General features: G+C 38.0%; 1 pseudogene; it reads right to left on the reverse strand.

Moving 5' to 3' along the window:
• Positions 1 to 6,858: 6,858 nt before the first annotated feature.
• LOC101345438 (centromere protein S pseudogene) lies at positions 6,859 to 7,287 on the reverse strand (annotated as a pseudogene).
• Between the last annotated feature and the right edge of the window lie 694 nt (positions 7,288 to 7,981).

Raw genomic sequence — 7,981 nt, forward strand, 5'->3', positions numbered from 1 at the left:
TATCATTTTTCCTTCTCTACTGACTCATACTCTTCAGTCTATAAACATCTTATTTGTCCCATTTGGAAAAATCAAAAAGAAAATGCTCTCTTGACCCCACTTCCTCCTTCAGCTGTGCCCCCGTTTCTCTGCTCCTTTTCATAAACAGTCTCCTCAAAAAAAAGTTATCCATACTCATTGCCTCCATTTTCTCTCATTCTGAAGTTGTTTCTTTGTATGTTTTAACCCACCCAATCTGACTTTGAATCCACCACACTTCCAAAAATGCTTTTCTCAGTGCCGCCAATGTCCTTGCCATTGTTAAATTCAATGGCCAGTTCTTCCTTCTCTTAAATGACTTACCAGCAGCATTTAGTACAGTTGTTTACTTCCTCTTCCTTGAAATGTTTTATCTTCTTGGCTCCAGGGCACCACATTCTCCTGGTTTTCCTTCTGCAATACTGTGTGCTCCTTCTCAATATCTTTTGCTGGCCTTATCTCATCTTCCTTCCCACCTTCTCAGTGTCAGATGCCCCAGGACTTGCACTTCTTGTCTTATAGACCTACTTAATCAGTGATCTCATCCAGTTTCATGGAAGCTATGAGTCAGAATCAACTTGAAGGCAACAGGGATATGCTGATAACTTCTAAATTTTTATTTCCAGCTCACATGTCTCCCCTGAACTCCTATTCCACATATCCTATTGGATGTCTAATAGGCATGCCAATGGCGGGAAAGAAAAAAATGACTCAAATAGCACTTAAACGCTGATGCACCTCAGGGAGCACCTTAAGACCAGGTGACTGGCTGAACCAAAGCAGACTTGGAGTTTTTATAGGGTGAGGAGAAGAGAAGGAAATGTGACTGTGGTCTTGTACCAGGTTGCAGTATTCTTTATCTGTAACTGCTGCACAACTTTCGGTTGAAACGGTGGGAGATATTAGGTTTTTCATGCCTCTTGCTTGGGATCTACAATCTTATTTGGGCAGCTGAAAGAACAGTTTCTGTTGAGAGCTATCTTTGTAAGTCTTGTGGGTTGTTTGTTAACTGCCAGTTAGGGTTCAGAGGAGGAGGTAGAAAAGAAAAATATAGCAGAGAAAGGAAAGAGAGAAAATAAAAAAAGAAAGGAGGCAAAGGTCAAAGCAAAGAAAACTGGAGTCTGTTGTAATTCTTTCACAGGAATCTTAAACTTAAGAAGTAACAAAACCAAACCCCTGGCCACCCCCCAAATAAACCCACTTCTTTTACAGTCTTCCACATCTCAGTTAGTGGCAACTCCATCCTTCAGTTGCTCAGGCCAAACCCTTTGAAGTCCTCTTGACTCTTCTTAGTCTTTCACATCCCATGTACAATTAATCCATCAGCAAATTCTAATGCTTCTGTCTTCAGAATATACCCAGAATCTAACTACTTCTCATCACCTCCACTACTACCACCGTGGTCTGGCCACCAACATTTCTCACATAGATTATTGTCATGGTCTTCTAACTGATCTCCCTGTTAACCCCCCACCAGTCTATTCTAAATAGTGCAACCAGAATAATCCCGTTAAAACACTTGAAAAGGTCACTTCACTCAAACTTGTACAGTGGCTCCTCATCTCATTCAGATTAAATATCAAAGTCCATACGATAGGCTATAAGCCTTGTAAGATCTTACTCCTCATTACCCTTATCTCTTATAACCCCCTCACCCCACTCCTTGCCTACTTTATCCTACCCACACTGCTGTTCCTTGAATATGCCATCTCATTCCCACTCAGGATTTCTGTGTTTGCTGATTGTTCTACCTAAAACTCTCTTTCCCCAGATAGTCACATGCCTCATTTTCTCATCTCCTTCAGTTCATATGCCACCTTATCAATGAGGACTTCCCTGATGAGCTTTTTTTTAAATTACAACTCTTCTACCTCCTTTCCCACAGCACTTATAATCCTCTTACCTGTGTCATTGTTTTCTATACCACTAATCACTAGCTGAATATACCTCTTACTGAATATGATTGACTGATCTATTTTATATTCTCCCTCCCTAGACTGTAAACTCCATGAGGACAGACACTTTGACTGTTTACTTCACTGCTGTATCTCCAGCACCTAGAACTTGGCTAAGTACACAGTAGGAATGCCTGAATAAACGAATAAATAAATGAATGATTTTTATAATTTCCCACTTTCTACTGTTTTCTGTTTTCTTTCTAAAACTCCCTTACATGGAGCATTTAGACATTCTGGATGTTTCTTGTTTCTTCCCATATTTTCATCTATTGGTCTTTTGTTTCAACTTTCTGAAATGCTTTTTCAACCTTATCTTCCAAAACTTGTGTTAAATTATTTGTTTCACCAATAATATTTTAAATTTCCTAAAGGTCTTGTCCCCTCATTGTAGCTTATTTACAACATTCATTATTATTTTATGGATCTAATATCTTTTCCAATGTCTCTAAGGATACTCTTTGGAGATTTGCTTAGGTTTTTTTTTTTTTTTAAGTTCATTTTATTCCCTGAATTATCTGTTAACTTCATTGTATCTTTTTTCAATTTGTGTATGTATATGTATGTGTGTATATATATATGTATACATATGTACGTATGTACATATATACATATACATATATATCCTAGAAATGTTCAAAATGTTCCTAATAAAATGTTAACTGTGGTGACAATGATATCTGAAAGTTGGGTTGCTTTTCATGTGAGTATATGGTTTTCCTTTTGCTCATCTGTATTTTCTTATTTTTCTTTTCTTTCTATTATACTTTAGGTGAAAGTTTACAGAGCAAATTAGTTTCTCATTAAAAAATTAATACACAAATTGTTTTGTGACATCGGTTGTCAACCCCACAGTATGTCAACATTCTCTCCTTCTCCACTCCAGTTTCCCTGTTTCCATTCATCCAGTTTTCCTATCCCTTCCTGCCTTCTCATCTTGTTTTTGGGCTGTTGTGTCCATTTAGTCTTGTATACATGACTGAACTACAAAGCATGTTCCTCACGTATGTTATAGTTTGCCATATAACCAAACCCAACCCATTGCTGTCGAGTCGATTCCAATTCATAGCGACACTATAGACCTGTCTAATCTTTGGCTGAAGGGTGAACCTCGGCAGTGACTTCAGTTCTGAGTTAAAAGGGTGTCTGGGGGCCATATTCTCAGGGTTTCTCCACTTTCTGTCAGACCAGCAAGTCTAGCCTTTTTGTGTGTGTGAATTTGAATTTTCTTCTACATTTTTCTCCCTCTCTGTCCGGGACCCTCTATTGTGATCCCTGTCAGAGCAATCAGCGGTAGTAGCCAGGCACCATCTAGTTGTTAGGGGCTCAGTCTGGTGGAGGTTGTGGTAGTTGTGGTACATTAGTCCTTTGGACTAATCTTTCCCTTGTGTCTTTGATTTTCTTCATTCTCCTTTGCTCCAGCTGGGATGGGTCCAGTAGTTGTATCTTAGATGGCTGCTCGCAGGCTTTTAAGACCCCAGACTCTATTCACCACAGTGGAATGTAGAACATTTTCTTTATAAATTATATTATGCCAGTTGAGCTAGATGTCCCCCTAGACCATGGTCCCTAGCTCCAAGCCCAGTAACTTGGTCCCTCAGGGAGTTTGGATGTGTCTGTGAAGTTTCTATGACTTTGTCTTGGTCAAATTGTGATGACTTCCCCGGTATTGTGTACTGTTTTACCCTTCACCAAAGTATACTACTAGTGTAATATGGAAAGTATTATTAGTTTAAAAAAGAAAAGAAGAGCAAACTGAGGAAGAAAGTTAGTACAGAGAAGAAGAAACAAACAGAATTAACTGAGGCCTCTAGGAGAATAAAGACTGACTGAAAGACATAGGAACATCAGACATAAACCTAGTGTCCAGAAGTAACAAAAGCTGAGATTCCTAATTACCATCTCTTTATGCACTCTGACAGTCATCACCCTGTATTATAATCACTATATTATGTGTACCATCTCCAGTAGAACATTTTTCCTTTTATAAAGTTCTCTCTCCAAAGGTTCTGCTCCAACTTCCCAACTCTGGAAGACTCACCCAAGGGAGGGCAACTTAGCTAAATTTCAGTTTATTAAGTCTTGTTGTTGTTGTTAGGTGCCATCAAGTTGGTTCCGACTCATAGCGAGGCTACATACAACCAAAGGAAATACTACCCAGTCCTGCCCCATCCTCGTGATCATTGTTATGCTTGATCCCATTGTTGCATCCACTATGTCAATCCATCTCATTGAGGGTCTTCCTCTTTTTCACTGACCCTCTCAAGCATGATGTCCTTCTCCAGGGACTGGTCTCTCCCGATAACATGTCCAAAGTATGTGAGACAAAGTCTCACCATTCTGGCTTCTAAGGAACGTTTTGGCTGTACTTCTTCCAAGACAGATTTGTTTGTTCTTTTGGCAGTCCATGGTATAGTCAATATTCTTCACCAGCACCACTGAGTCTTGTAGTTACTACTTTTCCCTGGAACATCACTTAGGCACTTCCAGAACAGGCTCTTCCATACCCTGAGATTGCTAAATAGGCTTCTCCTCTTGCCCTAGACCCTGGAATTGAATTATCAAGAGCTGAACTCTGACAGGGGGAGAATTTTATGGTTTAGTGCAGGTAAGCCTTATTACAATCCTGTTTGAATACTTAAAAATTTATGTACTCTAACTATGGGGTGAATTGAAAAGGGACTAAAGTAAAAGTTCATCTAAACCATAACCAACCCATTGCTGTTTAGTCAAGTCTGACTCACAGAGATCCTGTAGGACAAATTAAAACTGCTCCATAGGGTTTCCAAACCTGTAATCTTCACAGAAACAGACTGCCACATCGTTCTCCCATGGAGTGGCTAGTGGGTTCAAATTGCCAGCCTTTCAGTGAGCAGGCAAGCACTTAACCACTGTGCCACCAGGGCTCCATCTAATTCATCTAGGCACATTAAATCAGGCTTGCACTTAAAAGTTTACAGTTCCCTTCTTGCCAGTAGGATTGGTAGGCAATATAGTGCAAACATTTCTGAATAGTGGTGATTTTTTTTTTTGTTTTTCTGAAAATGAGAAAGTCTAAAATCCTAAAACTATTATTTTAATGCTTGAGGGACATTTAAGAGCAGTGGTTGAATGAGATGAGGTAAGTAAGTTCACCAAGCACAGTGCCTGGGTCAGAGTAAGTGCTGAATAAATTCTTATTAAATCTAAATATTGCACAGGCAATATTGCACATTCCACAGAGGAGGAAATAAAGCTGGGTGAAGTCAACTGACCTGCCAAAGGTACCATGGGAAATAAATTGCAGAGCCAGGAAGAGAACTCAAATTTACAAACAAACTTCTAAATCAATCATGGAAACCCTAAATCATGATTTTAGCAGTGGAAACTCCGTATCATGACTTTTCCCAAGAGAAAAACATTTTGTCATTTGTGATTTCTCATGCAATTGGTTTCTTAATCAAAGTATGATATTAGTAACAAAACAGTTCAATATTGTATGCACTTACATACCAGCTGCCGTGAGTCGGCTCCGACTCATGGCAATTCCATGTGTGTTAGAGTTGAACTGTGCACCATAGGGATTTTAGTGGTTGAGGTGCCTCTTGGTGGACTCAAACTTCCAACCTATCAGTTAACAGGCAAGTACACTAACCATTTGCACAACTAGAGACTCTGTGCATTTATATATCTATTTTTTAGAAAATTAGCTTTATTGAAGTATAATTTTCATGCAATGCATTTTAAATAGAAAGCTTGATGAGTTTTGACAAAGGTGTACACCTCAGTAATTACTCGCACAATTAAAATTTAAAACATATCTGCCACTCCAAAAGATTTCCTCATGCTCCTTCATCTTATTCTGCTCCTCCTTCGCCCCAGCCCTAGGCAACCACTTACTGTGATATAAACGGAATCATACAGTATCAACTGTATTTTATCTGGTATCTTTCTTTCGCTAAGCATAATTTTTTGAGATTCATCCATGTATTTTCCCTTTTATTGCTGAGTAGTTTTCTAGTATTTGAATATACCACAATTTGTTCACCCATTCACACATTAATGGACATTTAAAGTTATTTCCAGGTTTGGGCTATTATCAATAAAGCTATTATGAACATTTATGTATGAACATATGTTTTTGTTTCTCTTGGTAAATATCTGTTAGAAAATTGATAGTTTATATGTTAAGGGTATGTTTAACTTTATTAAAAACTGCCAAGTAGTTCTCCAAAGTGGTCATACCATTTTATACTCCCACAAGTAGTGTGTGAGATTCCAGTTGATCTGTAATCTTGCCAATATTTAATACTATCAGCCTTTGTCATTTTAGCCAATGTGTAATGGTATTTCATTGTGGTTTTAATCTGCATTTCCCTGATGTTGAGTTTACTGTGTTTACTGGTCATTTGTATAAGTTCTTCTGTGAAATGTCAGTTTAATCTTTTGCCCATTTTCTAATTGGGTAATTTGTCTTATTATTGAGTTGTAAGAATTATTTATAAATGTGGATTCAAGTCCTTTATCAGATATATATATTGAAAATACATGTATTGCAAAGCCCACTTCTGCCTTTCCTTTTCTTTTTTTTTTTTTTGCTGTAAAAAGTTGGCCATGTTTAATTGCTAACATAATTCTATTAATTCCAATAGATACCATTTCTAACATACTATTCAAAGACAATACCTTTTTTATGTGCTTGAGTAAGACATGGACGGGAGTATCTTGCTTAAAAGTTTCCAGTTCTCTTTTCAATTAGCTTTTGAAGTCAATGACTTAGAGAATACAGGACAAAAAGCCTCCTGGCCTTTTTTTTTCCAATCTCCACTTAGAATCCCCTTTGTGATAATATGCATTTCTGGGTGGCTCTACCTACTGAAGGCTGCTTTTCTAAGTGGCGGCAAATCTAATTCTCACTTTCCACTACTCCAGCCTCTGTTGGCTCCCTTGAGTCTTGGTTTCCATTCTTGAGCTTCTTTTCCTTCTTTGCCTTTTTGTTCTAGGTTAAACTGAGCAATCTCTTCATTTTTCTCTGTGATATATTTTAGCAGTGAATTGCTCCTCCTGGCTAAGACCTTCACATCTTTTGTGTTAATTGTGCTTCTTTTTGCAAGTCTGGCAAACATTTCAAGGTCTTTTGCAAAATTTTTGCACTGTCAAAAAGTCACCTCCAAAATCTCTGCAATGGTTTGTTTGCTGAACTGCATTTCTTTGCCTGATTTCTTTGTCTTTGTTGTCTTTCCTTGCAAAGACAACAAACAGGGTAGTGAACTGCTGCCTTTAGCCTCTGTTGGTAAGAGAATCACTGCTGCTCCTCAGCCTCCTTGTCCTCCATCCCAGCAGGCCGGCACGGGCAGAAAGGTGGAGGCTGGGATGGCCCAGTCAGATTTTCCCCTCCTTTTCATTTTCTTCTTTTTGTCTTTTGAAGAGCACTTTGTAATTCTAATCGAGTCCAATATATCATTTTGTTGTGGTTGTTGTTTGCTTGTTTACAGTTTGAGTTTGTGTGTCCTCTCTAAGAAATCCTTATCCCATGGACACGAAGTTCTTCTCTTATGCTTGTAAGAGTTTTATAATTTAAAATTTTACCCTTAGGCCTATGATAAATTTTGAGTTAAATTTTGCATGTGGTGTGAGGTCAAGACTTTTTTTTCCCAGCTGTTACAGCACCACATACTGAAAAGGCTGTTCTTTCCTCCATTGAATTGCTTTGGTAACTTTGTCAAAAATTAATTGACATATATATGTGTATATATATGTGTGTCTGTATTATATATATATGTGAGTCTATTACTGGACCCTGTTTCACCGTTTTATATATCTATCTTCATGGTCACCATACTGTCTTAATTACTGTATTTTTATGGTACAGTGCAAAACAGGGAGCGAAGTTGCATGCAAGGAAATAGGAAAAGGACATTCTGGAAAAAGTAAAAACGTCAGACTAATTCAGCACAATAAAGTTCAACTCAAATCTTCTTATTTTTAATTAATTATTTAATATTCCCTGAGCATTTCTGTGGTTCATA

This window comes from Trichechus manatus, unplaced genomic scaffold (genome assembly GCF_000243295.1).
Source record: "Trichechus manatus latirostris isolate Lorelei unplaced genomic scaffold, TriManLat1.0 scaffold00017, whole genome shotgun sequence".
NCBI classification, from domain to species: Eukaryota; Metazoa; Chordata; class Mammalia; order Sirenia; family Trichechidae; genus Trichechus; species Trichechus manatus.